The sequence below is a fragment of the Coenobita brevimanus genome, chromosome 6 (assembly GCF_032717465.1).
Source record: "Coenobita brevimanus isolate Jiangsu-jjx chromosome 6, ASM3271746v2, whole genome shotgun sequence".
Classification (NCBI taxonomy): Eukaryota; Metazoa; Arthropoda; class Malacostraca; order Decapoda; family Coenobitidae; genus Coenobita; species Coenobita brevimanus.
Genome location: NC_136959.1, coordinates 30,519,924 through 30,535,288, shown reverse-complemented (window position 1 = coordinate 30,535,288; position 15,365 = coordinate 30,519,924). Strand labels below are relative to the sequence as shown.

At 42.3% G+C, this 15,365-nt stretch overlaps 1 pseudogene; it reads right to left on the bottom strand.

Moving 5' to 3' along the window:
• Positions 1 to 9,746: 9,746 nt before the first annotated feature.
• LOC145403012 (5S ribosomal RNA) lies at positions 9,747 to 9,864 on the bottom strand (annotated as a pseudogene).
• Between the last annotated feature and the right edge of the window lie 5,501 nt (positions 9,865 to 15,365).

Below are 15,365 nucleotides of genomic sequence, written 5' to 3'. Positions count from 1 at the left end.
AAACAACAGATTACTCGGGCTTTAAGTTATACCAAGTGTGACGCTGATAAAGTGAACTATACACAAACAAAAGTGTTTAGGGAATCAGTAGAGGCAGTAGGGAATGCCAATACAACCAAAGCCAACAAGTACGAGTATTCAAAAGCCACCCTCGAGCTCAAAAAGAAGAAAGGAGATGAAAATAATAACAGAAAAAGATGAAATAGAAAGAGCAGAATCAAACAATTTGATCACCAAGAGAAATGGAGAAGAAAAACAAGAGAAACACGGTGCAGATGAAAAAAATTATCAAAATGGGAAAAAGTCTGAAACAGGCCCGAAATACAATGGCACTAGAATAACAACAAATTACATCACTGAAAGACAAAAACAGTGAAGCCATCAAGTGCAGAGAAGATGGTGAAGTGAGTTGAACAATTTTACAAAGAACTGTATCCATCAAGTACAATAGGAACCTACCAGCAGCCAACTCTTCATTTGACACAAGTGTAATACACGAGGTAACACAAGAAGTAAACTTTGCTCTTAAAATTATGAAAAAGTGGAAAGGGCCTGGGAGAAGATGGAATAGTAGGTGATTTATTGTCTGATGCAGGAGTATAGGTTCAACAGCAGTTCTTCCACTTATTTACACAATGTATAAAGAAGAAAATACCCAAATCATGGTATAATGCAATAGCACTTTTGCTGTACAACAAAGGCAACTCAAAGGATCTTAATAACTATTGATCTGTTAGCTTATTATCAGTTATTTACAAACTCTTCACTGAAGTCCTTACAAACAGAATAGCAACAGAACTGAAATAAAACCAACCTTGTGAGCAGGCAGGATTCCGAAGCGGGTATTCCACTACTGATTATCTACAGACAGTGAATCAGCTAATTGAAACACACCCACCCACACACACACACACACACACACACACAGAATATAACAAATCATTGTGCGTAGGTTTTGTCATATCTGAAAAGGCTTTCGACTCAGTGAAGCATATACGATAGTAATTAATTAATGTCGGGAACAGAAGTAAACGAGAACATTGTAAAGCTACTCAAAAAAAATATGTAAAGAGGGAAATGCTACAGTTAAGTTACATAAAGACTCACAAAAATTAAGAATGAGAATGGCGTGCATCAGGGTGATACAGTTTCACCAAAATAATTTACAGCATGCACTGAAATCTCTTTAAAAAAGCACGAATGGAAGAACAAAAGAGTAAACGTAGATGGCGAAAACTTAAACTATTTATGATATGCAGACGAAATTGTCCTAATTTCAGAAACAAAGAAATTGCAAGAAATGATAAATTACCTAAATAGAGAAAGTTAAGATGCACGATTACTTGGGGCAAATATTAAGACTAACGAAAGATCATGAAAGCGAAAGCAAAAGACACATTACGATTGGATGAAAAGGTTTTGGTAAACACAGAGACACAATGAAAAGTTGCTCGTCGGTATGGATGAAAAGAAAAGTGTATAAAGAATGTATAATCCCAGTTGTGGCGTACGGTAGTGAGACCTAGATACAGACATAATCGGTGGGAAACCAACTAATCTGTTTCCAAAGAGCAATGGAAAGGTCAGTGTTGGGAATATCTTTGATAATCAGGAAGATATCAACTTGGATGAGAGAGCAGACTGAAGTCAAAGATGCTATACAAATTGTGAAAGAACACAAATTTAGGCGGGAAGGTCATATAACAGGAAAATGGGATAAATGATGGAGCAAGAGGCTGGCTGACTAGACTCCAGGAGACCCCATAGCCAGACAGAATGTGAAGGGATAAAACAGAGAAGTCTGCAGACAAAACCAGGGAGAGATTGACTCAGTCAAGCAAGTCATGGAAAAGGTTGGAGGAGGCATTTGTTCGGCAGTGGACTTGCAATGACTGATGATGATGATGATGATGGTGATGATGATTATATACTATATACTATATATATATATATATATATATATATATATATATATATATATATATATATATATATATATATATATATATATATATATATATATTTATTTCTATTGACATTTTGTGCTGGTCTAAAAAAGTCACTTCATAAAATTCTCTCTCTCTCTCTCTCTCTCTCTCTCTCTCTCTCTCTCTCTCTCTCTCTCTCTCTCTCTCTCAACCTGGCCATGTGCACCACACTTACCTGCTCGTTTCTTCCACTTTCTTTTCTCATTCCCCAGTGGTGTGCGTGAGAGGCCATTGTGCCTCGGGTAACAACTCGAGATGGTCGTGGAGGCGGCGGATGAGCAATACCTGGACAGAGAGAGAGAGAGAAAGAGAGAGAGAGAGAGAGAGAGAGAGAGAGAGAGAGAGAGATCAGTCTTCACTCGACTTCACGTTCACAAGTACCTGGTTGAATTCCCTTATTTCATCCCAGTCTTCTGTCTGCTATGTCTCCTATTTTTCATCATCATCATCATCCGGACCTCCTTTCCCACCCAAGGGCAGGGTGAGGAGTAGCAATGTCCAGACACCCCAAGTTTGCCCAGTCCAATGGGCCACGCTTCCATTCACTCATCACTCAAGCCCCCGAAATCCTGTTTCTATCGGATACGCCAAAAACGTTCACTACGTTCTGTAGCTTCACATAATCGTATCCGACAGAGTCAATCTGGACGCTGCCACGTTAAAAAGGGGTGCCAAAAATCCCTGATCATGCACATCTCCTCACAAAATTCATCCAGCCAGCTCGATCTCCTGTCAGTTCCCTAGCCTCACCGACTTCCAAACCTCTCTTCCTCACACATTCATCCACCATATCTCTCCACCTTCTACTTGGCCTACCTCGCCTACTCCCTCCTTCGAATTCGCTCAGATATACCTTCTTCACCACTCTATTGTTATCCATTCTCTCCACATGACCATACCATCTCAGTACACTCTCTTCAATTCTGGTGTCCACCGACTTCCTCACTCCGTATCTTTCACGAATCACATTATTTCGTATCCTATCCACCCTCTGTACTCTGCATACATTCCTCAGCAGTCCCTTCTCCACTGCTCTTACTCTTGACTTTTCATTATCATGCCACACCATAGTCTAACATCCATATGTTAAAGTTGGCACTAACACTCCTTCATGTAAGCCTCATGCAGCTGCAACACTCAAGCCTCTGTTTCTTATCAAGGCCTTCATTGCACCATCTACTTTTCTTCCTTGTGTCACTCTACTTTCAACTTCTTTTGCACATTTTCCTCTCTTTTCTATCACTGTACCCAGGTATTTGAACTCTCTCATCAATTCCAGTCTCACGCCATTCACTGTTACATTGCAGTGGTAGTCACCTTCTCTCTCAACAACCATCACTTTACTCTTATCTACATTTACTCTCAAGGAACGACGCTTACAGAATCCTATTTTTGATTTCTTATAATTTCTTCACTTCATTATTTCTCTCTTTAGTCTTGTTTTTGCTTACAGTCTGAGCGTCCATCCCGAGAGCAATGTTCCAGTGCACACGAAAGCACTTGGCAATCAGTGTTTGGTCCACATTTCATGCAACCCGCTTTCAGCTTAGTAAAAATAGAATATGGTTTGCTCCAGACAAACTGATGTTAAAAAGTGCACCACGTTCCGCAAAGGTAATCAAAACACTGGTCGATGAAGTATTTAGTAGCTCAAATCCAGGCCTCGTTCCATTTCAATATATTCTTCACCACAGTAATTAAAATGCATTAGTTAACACTACCATGAAAACCAAGACCAACTGTATGTTTTTTTCCTGAATCAGTTTCCGCAGTTTATTCATCCCAGTCCATTACGACACTTAGTACTGACATTTAATTCAAGCAGTATGCAGAATCTTGAATCAACAACAGATTTACATTTCATCCGTATTGATGCTCTGATACCAGAGCGGAAGGAAGCAGCTGTATTTTTTCACTTTCTGTCAACTGAAGAACCAATACAGTTCTGTCCATGAAAGCTTTCCGATACATTTTGTTCTGGAATGGTTTCATATTATCGAACCTGTCCGAGTAGAGATGATGACAGACGCGGACAGGCTTTGACAAATGTGAGGCTACTGTCAAATGTGCTACTGCCAAATGTGCTACTGGCAAATGTGCCAAATGTGCTACTGGCAAATGTGCTTGTCAAATGTGTTACTGCCAAATGTGCTTATGTCAAATGTGCTACTGCCAAATGTGCATGGATGGATTTGACTGTCTCTCGTCTCCGTCACTTTTAGTGTTGTGAGTTATCATGCACGCGTCTCGCCCTCTCACATCCCCTCACTTCCCTCCTCCCTTGGCAGCCAATGTATAAATATCTCCGCCTCACCCCATCCCCCTTGGCCTCAACTCTGTAAATAAAGGCAGCACTTCCTGAGTTCACCCCACCCTGGTTAAACATTGCCTCCAAATCGGCTTACTGATATCACCAGGGAGGGGGACATGCAACACCTCCCTCGCTATCCCCCCCTACCTTGATTACCACAACACCGGAAGAAAATTGTGGAATTAGAGTTTGGAAATTACTGTACCTCTTCCTGTCCTGGCGCAGGAGTGAATGGACATTACTGGTCATCAGCCTATCATAAGTACCCTCTGTGTTCGTCTCAGCAGAGCAGAAAGGAAATGGGAATCTGTGTGTGTGTGTGTGTGTGTGTGTGTGTGTGTGCAATCAGTAGGCATCTGCGACACATACCTGGGGTAAGTGTGTATGGCAGGTGTCTGGGGTGGGTATGTGGGGGAAGTGTGTGGGTCAGGCGAGATAAGTAAGTGTTGGTGCTGGTGATGGGAAGTTATTAAAGAGGCTGAAACTACCTCTCCTGAGTCCTAAGTTGCTCCCCCTGTACTGCATCTGACGTGTAGATGATGATAATATTATGCACCATATTTATTTAATACCTCTCACCTCTGGGATAATTATTTGGCCCCAGTCATGCAGGCAATGACTATGGATACACTGTAAGGTTGAGATCTTACAGACAGGGTTTACATAGTCTTTGCACTAGAGCAGCCTTTGTAGCGTCAGTAGAAAGTATATTTTACCCAGTACCTGTTAAATTTCTTCTGTCCTACCGGCATGGGAAAACGTTTGCAATGTTTTACTTCAACAAACAAGGCAAGAATTATGGACTTTTGGACAGATGCCAGGCTAAAGTTGCATTCCTTCCTTCTATACACAGACCACCTTTAAGAATATCCTTTCTCAACTTTTCCTCCGACATGCAGATTTGTAAACACCTCTATCACTTTTTCTCGTGTTTGAGATAAAAATGACGAAGGCAGGTTCCAGGACTGTTACCATAATATCGTGGTAATCGTGTTCCAGGGCAAAAGCACTAAACAAATTACAAACATCCTTACGCCCCCTTCCTTTGGTGAATCCTGCGTGCCGGAAGACAGCTCACACATTCCAATTCAGTCATTGAACCAGCCGGTCACTTATCCCCGACAGAGCGTATCATCTCTGGACTCTTTGAATTAAGTGCGTGTGGTGACATAATAAACAGTTATTAGCGTCCCTGATGCAGATTTTGTGAGGGCTGAGAAGAATTATCAGAATCGCTTATTGTAGTGTTGGAGGGCATTTAAGAGATTATTGTTGGTGAGTGTGCATTTAGGTGTGGCTGCTGATTGGGAGATTGTGAAGCACTGAGAGTAGGTATTAAGTTACTAGTGTGACAGTGACTAGGTGGTGTGGTGATAGTGTGGTAGAATGGGTAGGCGGTGTGGGGGTAGAGTGGTAGATAGAGTAGGTGGTGTGGTGGTAGTCTGGTAGAGAGAGAGAGAGAGAGAGAGAGAGGGAGAGGGAGAGTAGATGATGGAGTGGTAGCAGAGTAGAGAGCACGTGGTGTGGTGACAATGTGGTAGAGAAAGTAGGTGGTGTGGTGATAATGTGGCAGAGAGAGCAGATGGTGTGATGATGGTGGGGATTGAGAGAGCAGGTGGTGTGGTGGTAGTTTGGTTGTGAGAGCAGGTGGTGTGTTGGTATTGTGGTAGAGAGAGCAAGTGGTATGGTGGTAGTGTGGTAGAGAGAGCAGGTGGTGTGGTGGTAGTGTGGTGGTTCTGCATTACTTTCTGAAAGAGAAAATCGATTTGAGAGTGTTCATACGCGTCAGTCAGTGGAACGAGGAAGGGACATAACGAGAGAACATTAGTTTCATAATGGAAGAGGAGAGAGAAATAATAATATGTATGAATACATGTTGACTCTGTATAAGGAGAGAGAAATAATAATATATATGAATACATTTTGCCTCTGTATAGGAGACAATAAGGTAACTGAGAAAATACATACTTTCATTGTTCGAGCGGGCGAAGGAACGAGAACACCAAATTTAGTCACAGTTTGGACCCCCGACATATGTACCCTAGCGAAAGATTTATCACATCATCAAGAAATGGGGTCAGGGGTCGGGGGGAAAACTCTGTTGTACAGTCACTCATAAAAGAAAAGACCCCCCTGCCGTAGAGGCAAAATAACTCGGGGTATTCAGTGTTGGTAACAGTGTATTTGACGTCAGCCATATGGGGGGATGAGGAGGGGTGTTTGAGAGGAGGGCGGAGTTAATCTGCACGAAACACTGCTTCAGTCCACATTTCGAGTCAAACATACTTTATATCTGACTTGTTATGTTGTCCTTCACACAAAATTAACTTTATGCTAGAAGAACAAAGAACTTTCAGGCGATAACACAATCCCATACCCGAACATTTATGCATTAATGCCGCACATGATGCAAATGAAACCCCCGGCCTCAAGGGTTAAATGAATGGGCTCGACACACTTTGAATGAACTTTGAATGAACTTCCCCCAAACGCAGCTTCACACCCCCACACCTGACGTCATTTACAGTGTTACCAAGACCGATATCATATTGGTTGAAAGGCGTCTTGGCCGGGGGGGTCGTTTCTTTTATGAGTGACTGTACAGTAGCGATATCTCAGCCAATTTTGAAGTTACAAGGAAGATAGACACCAAATTTGGAAATCGCATAAAAATCCTCAAATATTTTCATTTCATAGACAACATTCAATCCCAATAGTTTTTCTGCAAATCGAGGAAACGATTCTTTATAAGGCAGATTAGCGTAACAGCCGGCTGCGCAAGAAGTTACGGTCTAAGGTTGCATGACTAGCGCAGCGGTATATTCCGACGATTGCTGAGATCAACCAGGTTTTGCCTTTTCAAAAAAATGATACCTTCTGTTTGGCTTTTTTTGGAAATTCTTGACTGAATCCTGGTCAAACTGATACAATACCCTGATCGACGAAACAGACTCTGAATTTCTGATTTCTGATTCGAATCGGAGCTTACTGAGAGATTTGGTGAAAATAATTTTGTGAGCCAAAAGCAGTCATTATTAACCGGCTAGGTCCCAAGCCCTAGACCTAAAATTATTACAAGAGGAGTATTGGTTTTAGGAAGTATGAGAGAATATTTTTGGTGTAATCTAATAAGTTCTTTTCAGTATTATCAGGTCAGGAAATCAGAGGAAGATGACGAGCCACATGAGACAATATTCAGCACTGCCTGACTTGCTTCCTCTCTCGCTCGAACACGTTCCACACTTTCAGTGCGGACGCCTATTACATGTTTTAGTAGTCTCAGTGAAAACGTGCTTATTATCAAAGTACGACAGAATATTGACTCATAGTTACAGTATTTCATAATAATTGGATTTGAATACCAGTGCTTATGTTGCTTTTTCTTGTAGCTATAAATACCGAATGACCCATTTCTGAGAGCAAACTTTTATCAGAGCCTCACCTACTCGTAACCAGCAGCAAAACAGCGTCTGGGTAGCGGCAGTCACACCAGTACTCGTTAACTATTTTCCCTTTCTTTCTCCACAAAGCAAGATTTTGTGGCTCTCGACGAAATTAGACGCAAGAAACTGTGTGTGTGTGTGTGTGTGTGTGTGTGTGTGTGTGTGTGTGTGTGTGTGAAGTGAGTACTTTAAATTCATTTTTTTTTTTTTGACCAATCGCTCATTCTTGAAGTGTAAAAAATTACGATTTCCAAGTGTACTGTTTCATGGACATCGCAGTAATTAGGTTCCTTCCTTACAATACACATTAAATCAGCAGTGTTCTTCCTCACATGTAAGTCCCAAAACTGTGATGCACATTATCTTACAGGTGCTTGGGGAGGAGGGAGAAAGGATATAAATATAAGAAAAAGATGAATTTGGAGAAAGGAAGACGGAGAGTTTGGAACGAGGGTGTAAGAACATAATGATTTACTGGAATGATACAGAAAAAAAATGTTGTCAAAGAGAGAGAGAGAGAGAGAGAGAGAGAGAGATTTTGTTGATACACTTACTGCGTGAAGTGTATCCTCCAAAGTGAGAGGTTAGGATATTATTTACACAGTATGTTATGAAGAAGGACACCGCGAAAAACTGCTCCTTATTATTATTCCCGGGTTTATTAGCTTTTCTTATTAGCAATTTATTTCCCAGAATTTTGGTTATGGATTTGGGTTTCTTTCGATTCCTTACATACTTTTTTGTCAGTGATACCTGTGCCCGCGAGGTGAGAGCGAGTACGTTTTCCAACATGAGCATGTTTCTACTTACTCAATTTTCGCATAGCTTCTTCTGTCATGACTTTTATTACGTTTGTCATTTTCCCATCCAGTTCTTTAACAAAAACTGATAAACACAGAGCATCACCCTAGAACTGTTTGTCATATAACCCGAGAAGAAAATATTAAACACAATATATAGTTCAGGAGTGTAAGGAGGTGAAGGAGGGGCGAGAGTATGATTTCCCTAGAGGTTATGCTGCCATCTTTGGTCTTATCTCACGTTCACGATATAGGGCGTCTTGGGAGGCTTAGGGTTAGGGTTTGGAGGTTGGGGGTGTGAGCTTTTGGTGACGTACTGTTATTGTGGTGCTGTTGTGGGGAAGGGTGAAATGAAGCGTGGCCTTTACTATGCTTATGTGGTTGTTGGTATTTGTTGGTATTGCTTAGAGTGTGGTGGAGGGCGGATGATGTAGTGGTAGAATGCAGTTGTGGTGAGGGTTTGAGGTTATGTGGTGAGACTATGGCAGATATGTGGTTGAGTGTTGAGGATGTAGTCCGTGTGCGGCTATGTGGTAAGGGTTTGGTTCATGTGTAGTGATGGTGTGGCTTTGTGTGATAAGGTGTGGTTGAAGTGTAGTGAGGGTATGGTAGGTGGGTGGTTTTGTGGTGAAGCTATGATGGTTTTGTGGTTGTATTGTGAACGTCTGGTATATTATGGTCTTTTGGTGAGGGTCTGATGAGTGGTTGTGTGGTGAGGGTGTGGTACGTGTGTGGCAGAGTGGTGAAGGTACGGCAGATGTGTAATTCTGTGGTGACTGTGGTATAGGTGTTCTCGTGAAGTGCCTTTGTGGTGTGTGTGTGTGTGTGTGTGTGTGTGTGTGTGTGTGTGTGTGTGTGTGTGTGATGCAGCCTTCACATTACCACCGACCTCTTCCTCCACATTAAGATGGTAATTAATCACTTGACAATACTTTTTAGAATCTGATTAGCATTCTCCTTCATCTCTACAATACTAACTCACAATTCTTTCAATTTGCTTTAATACAAAACTTTATTATGATTTCAGTTCCAGTAATTTCTCCTTCATCGCCTTCGGAATACTGCATACACGAATGCACACACACACACACACACACACACACACACACACACACACACACACATAGACAGACAGAAAATCATCATCATCATCACCATCATCATCATCCGGACCTAACCCTTGGGCAGGGTGGGGAAAACATTAGGCCAACAGCATATGGTGTTCCCAGGCGGTCACCCATCCAAGTACTAACCAGACTCAACGTTGTTTACTTCGCTGATCGGACGAGAAGCAGTGCACTCAACGTGGTATTGCCGTTAAAAAGATGTAGAAGTAGATAAGAGACATAATAGGTAGACAGATAGATAGATAGATAGATAGATAGATAGACAGAGATAGATAGATAGAGAGAGAGAGAGAGAGAGAGAGAGAGAGAGAGAGAGAGAGAGAGAGAGAGAGAGAGAGAGAGAGATTTGAGATTTTTCACTTTCAAAAAATGTCATCGCGTGAGATTCTCTCTCTCTCTCTCTCTCTCTCTCTCTCTCTCTCTCGAGCTAGTGCCTTTCACCACTCCCACGGCCTGCTCTGGCTGTTACTAAACCTCTCCTCTCCACACAATGGCCTCACGCGCCCGTCTCTGGGGAAACGAGAAAAGAAACTGGAAAAACTAGGAAGATAAATATCGGGTTGTGGCAAGTTGAGAGAGATAGATAGAGATAGATAGATAGATAGATAGATAGATAGAGAGAGAGAGAGAGAGAGAGAGAGAGAGAGAGAGAATTGGTGGAAATAAACTCTTCTCCTTGTTCCTCCCAGCAATTTTTACTCGACTCCACATACTCGAATGCATTCCTTCATTCCATGCTACTCTCTCGTCTACCATTTCATCCACGTTTACCTGTTTCATGATTATTTTTTCACTACAATAATGTTGTTTTTGCGTCATATCTTTACTCAGTTACAATATCGATCCTTACGGTAACACGGTAGCACACGAGAAGCACTTGGCACCCATCAACCTTCAACCTAGAATTAAAGTATGAATTGAATCTGGGCAAAGTGGTGTTAAGTAGTGCACCACGATCCACAAAGACAAGCAGTAAAACTTGTCGATAATACACCTCCTGTCTCAACTCCCTGCCACATCCCATACCAGCGCACTTTTAGCCACGACAATTACAAGCCATTAAATTACTCTACTATATACTGTACACAAAATAATACCAGCAAGACTTAGATCATCAAGCTAATATTTCCGGATCATTTACAACAGCTTATTAATGCCAGTCCATTGCGAGAGTTAATACTAATGTATTAATTAAACACAACATTCAGATTCATTATTCAAAATCTGATCTTTATATTACCTATGCGAGAGTTAACTGAGTTTTTATTTTCTTCTTGTTTCAGCCAGTGACAGCAGCAACACATTTCTCTCCATGACGGCTTTCCAACAGTTTGTCCTGCATTTGTGTCATATTTTCTGGCCTGTCTGAGCACTAGCGATGACAAAGACAGACAGGCTTTGAATCATGTGCAGCCACTGCCCATGTATGTCATGCACATGCACACTTTTTGTTTCATATGCTGTGTAGCCTTGTGAATCATTTATGTGGTTGTTTTATTTCCTAATCTGTCACTGTTTATTTTCTTGCAGTAATGATCACTCTGGCTCTTGGTAATAATGTCTTGTTACCAATAACAGTAACATCCATAATGCATTCTTCACCTATCCATGTATTTGTGTGATATGGTGTTTGATATGACAGTGGTGGTCATGCAGTTCACTTTCTCTTCTCTGGGGAACATTGAACACATCGAACGTATTCTGTCATCTGAGGGACACTGAACACATCCCACGTACTCTATCATCTGAGGGACACTGAACACATCCTAAGTATTCTATCACATGAGGGACACTGAACACATCCCACGTATTCTCTCACCTTGGGGACACTGAACACAACCCAAGTATTCTATCATTTGAGGGACACTGATCACATCCCACGTATTCTATCATCTGAGGGACATTGAACACGTCCCACGTATTCTCTCATCTGGGGACATTGAACACATCCCACGTATTCTCTCATCTGGGGACATTGAACACATCCCACGTATTCTATCATCTGAGGGACACTGAACACATCCCACGTATTCTCTCATCTGGGGACATTGAACACATCCCACGTATTCTATCATCTGAGGGACACTGAACACATCCCACGTATTCTCTCATCTGGGGACATTGAACACATCCCACGTATTCTCTCATCTGGGAACATTGAACACATCCCACGTATTCTATCATCTGAGGGACATTGAACACATCCCACGTATTCTCTCATCTGGGAACATTGAACACATCCCACGTATTCTATCATCTGAGGGACATTGAACACATCCCACGTATTCTATCATCTGGGGGACATTGAACACATCCACATATTCTCTCATCTGCGGACATTGAACACATCCACGTATTCTTTCATCTGGGGACATTGAACACATCATACGTATTCTCTCATCTGGAAAATATTAGACACCTTCCACGTATTCTCTTACATGGGGGATATTGAACACATCCCACGTATTCCCTGGGGCACATTGGACACATCCCACGTATTCTCTCGTCCGGGGGACATTGGCCACATCCCAAGTATTCTCTCCTTACCTGCATCACCATGACGTGGGTAGGGAATTATGGATTAAGAGTTTGGAAAAATATCTCTTTGTACTGGCGCAGGAATTTGTGGACCTTATCGGCTACTATCCTAGGCAACTCTAGCCCACTCGATACTCCTATTAACTGAAGAGAAGGGAAATGGAAAGTTGGATTCCCCCCCTCCCTCCCTCCCTCTCTCTCTCTCTCTCTCTCTCTCTCTCTCTCTCTCTCTCTCTCTCTCTCTCTCGTTTTAAATTAGCAGCAGGATCATGACCAAAGGTTTCTTTTCAGTCCGGATTGGACTGAGAGATACTACCATTAACGAGCAGCCTATTTGCAATGGCAGTCAACAGAGGTCTGGAACAGGTGCCTGAGATAGGTGTGTGTTGCAGGCATCTGGGGTGGACATGTGGGGCGAATGTCTGACGCAGGTGAGAGAAGGAAGTGGGTGTGTTCGTGATGGGAAATTATTAATGACGTGGAAATTCCCTCTCATATGCTGTTGGCTTGTGCTTATTACCACCTCTGACCTCTGTGGGCAATTGTTTGGCCTCAGTCATGCAGACACTGAGGATGCTCGGTAGGTGTGAGATCTTGCAGGCAGGATGTAAAATCTCTGCAGTAAACCTGTCTTCGTTACTTCAGTGGAAAATATAAACTTTTTCCCAATCCATTTACATTCCTCCTGTTCTGTCGTCAGTGCAGGGTCCTGATTACACATATAAGGAGGGAATAATGGACGTTTGTGGTGCAGTCAGATTAAAGTTACACTCCTTTCTTCCTTACGTATCAGCTTTTAAGAGTATCCCCTTTCACCATTTCCTTTGACAAGTATATTACTACATGTTGCAGTGTTGTGACCTTAATACCGTGGAAATAGTAGTCCATTGTGAGACGGAACAAAGAACAAGTTGCAAGCATTCGTAACTATCCTTTCGTGAAGAGGATTCGCCTACATTTTGCCACCCCAGTGTACAAAGCAGCCAGCCACTTGCCCCAGACACAGATTATTGCAACGGAACCTATTGATGAACGTGTGGGTCGCGGCACAATAAATTACTACGGGCAATAAATTCCTAACTGCAGCTTAAAGCGGGACTGGAAAACTACGAGAACGGTCGAATGAGGTGTTGAAGTGTATTTGTGTTGGTGATTACTGATGCTAAGGTGTGGCTGCTGACTGGCATATAGTGTGACACAGTGAGCTGGTATGCACGATGAGAGTGTGATGGAGAACAAGTGGTGTGGTAGTAGTTTGGTAGTGTGTGGTAGTAGTGCGATAAAGTATGAGGTGTGGTGGTAGGGTAATAGAAGCTATAACGTGTGGTGTTAGTGTGACTGACTAGTAGATGGTGTGGTGATATGTGTGGCGATATATGAATGTATTAATAGAAAAGCTCGTTCAGAATATTAGTATACGAATCAGTCAAGGAAACAATGGAAGGACATAATAAGTAAACATCATTTTGATGGTGCAAAAGGTGAATGTAATAATAACAGAAGAATAACGGCTGTAGATACAGTATATTTAATAAGGTGGTTGAGAAATAGTCGTGCTGATTGCATTTTCATACATCTGTTTTCTCATAGGAGCTCGATGGCAGTAGAGCGACTTCGTCAAGAAGCTAAAATGAGATTTATCTAAATGCATCGTGTCAAGGACCATCGTCTCAACGTAATATGAAGAGCCAAGCGAAATCGGCCCTTCTTCCCCTCCACATCAACGCTCAAAGTCAGATTTTTTTTTTTTTGCAGAAACAGCGTACTAACTCAGGGACTGTGGCATAAGGCGAGTTGACGAACCAATAGCGCGGCGCCATTCATCCTCCTGTGTTTACAGGGGTTGGCTCGACCAATCATGAGGCCCGTAGCACCAGCGTTGGGCAGTCAGGCCGCGTGCACACGTTAGGGAAGGGACAGCGCTTGAAACCTTCCCCATTTCTGCTACTTTTACGTGCATTAACGCACAGTGATGACGTCTAGTGAAACATAAAGTGAGGGTGAATGTCGGAAGTCACAAAGAAAGCAACAATAGCACCGTTTTGAGTGGAAACAAGTGGCTGCTAAGAGTAAACGAGACAGTGGTGGGCCCGTGTTGGTGTGAACATCAATGACATGTTTAGTCCGATCCGTTCTGGGCAGTAAAAGACTATTTTGTCCAGACTGGCGCCCAATTTTGCGTTAGTTTAAGGTGCGTGTCAAATTGAAAACATTGTCCTGTTATTCATTATTATAAGTGTGTAGTGGCATAAACATTATAGTGTTTCTAGTCATAAAATTGAGTTTTGTTGACATTACAGTGATTTTGGTCAGTCACAATTTTTCAGCAAATTTGCCCAAAATCAGAAATATGATTTACAACCATGATTCTGGTATAAATATGTTCATTATGTATGTCTTGAATTTTCATTGTTTATTCATCACCATCATCCGGACTTCCTTTCCCACACTAGGGCAGGGTGAGGAGTAGAAATGTCCAGACAGCCCAAATTTGCCAAATCCAATGGGCCACGCTCCCATTCACACATCATTCAAGTCCCCGGAATCCTGGCTTTATCTGATATGCCAACAACATTCACCACATTCTGTAGGTTCACATAAACGTATCCGATAGAGTCAATCCGGACGCTGTCACGTTAAAAAAGGGTGCCAAATCTCAGATCAAGCACTTCTCCTCACAATATTCATCCAGCCAGCTCGATCTTTTGTCAGTTCCCTAGCCTCACCGACTTCCAAACCTCTCTTCCTCATACACTCACCCACCACATCCCTCCTCCTTCTCCTTGGCCTACCTCGCCTCCTCCCTTCTTCAAAATTCGCTCAGATATATCTCACCACTCCACTGTTATCCATTCTCTCCACATGACCATCCCATCTCAGTACACTCTCTTCGATTCTGGTGTCCACAGGCTTCCTCGCTCCACATCTTTCACGAATCACATTATTTCATAACCTGTCCACTCTCTGTATTCCACATACATTCCTCAGCAGTCCCATCTCCACTGCTCTCACTCTTGACTTTTCATTTTCATGCCACACCATAGTCTCACATCCATATGTTAAAGTTGGCACTGACGCTCCATGTAAGCCTTGCAGCTGCAACACTCAAGCCTCTGTTTCGTATCAAGGCCTTCATTGCACCAGCTACTTTCCTTCCT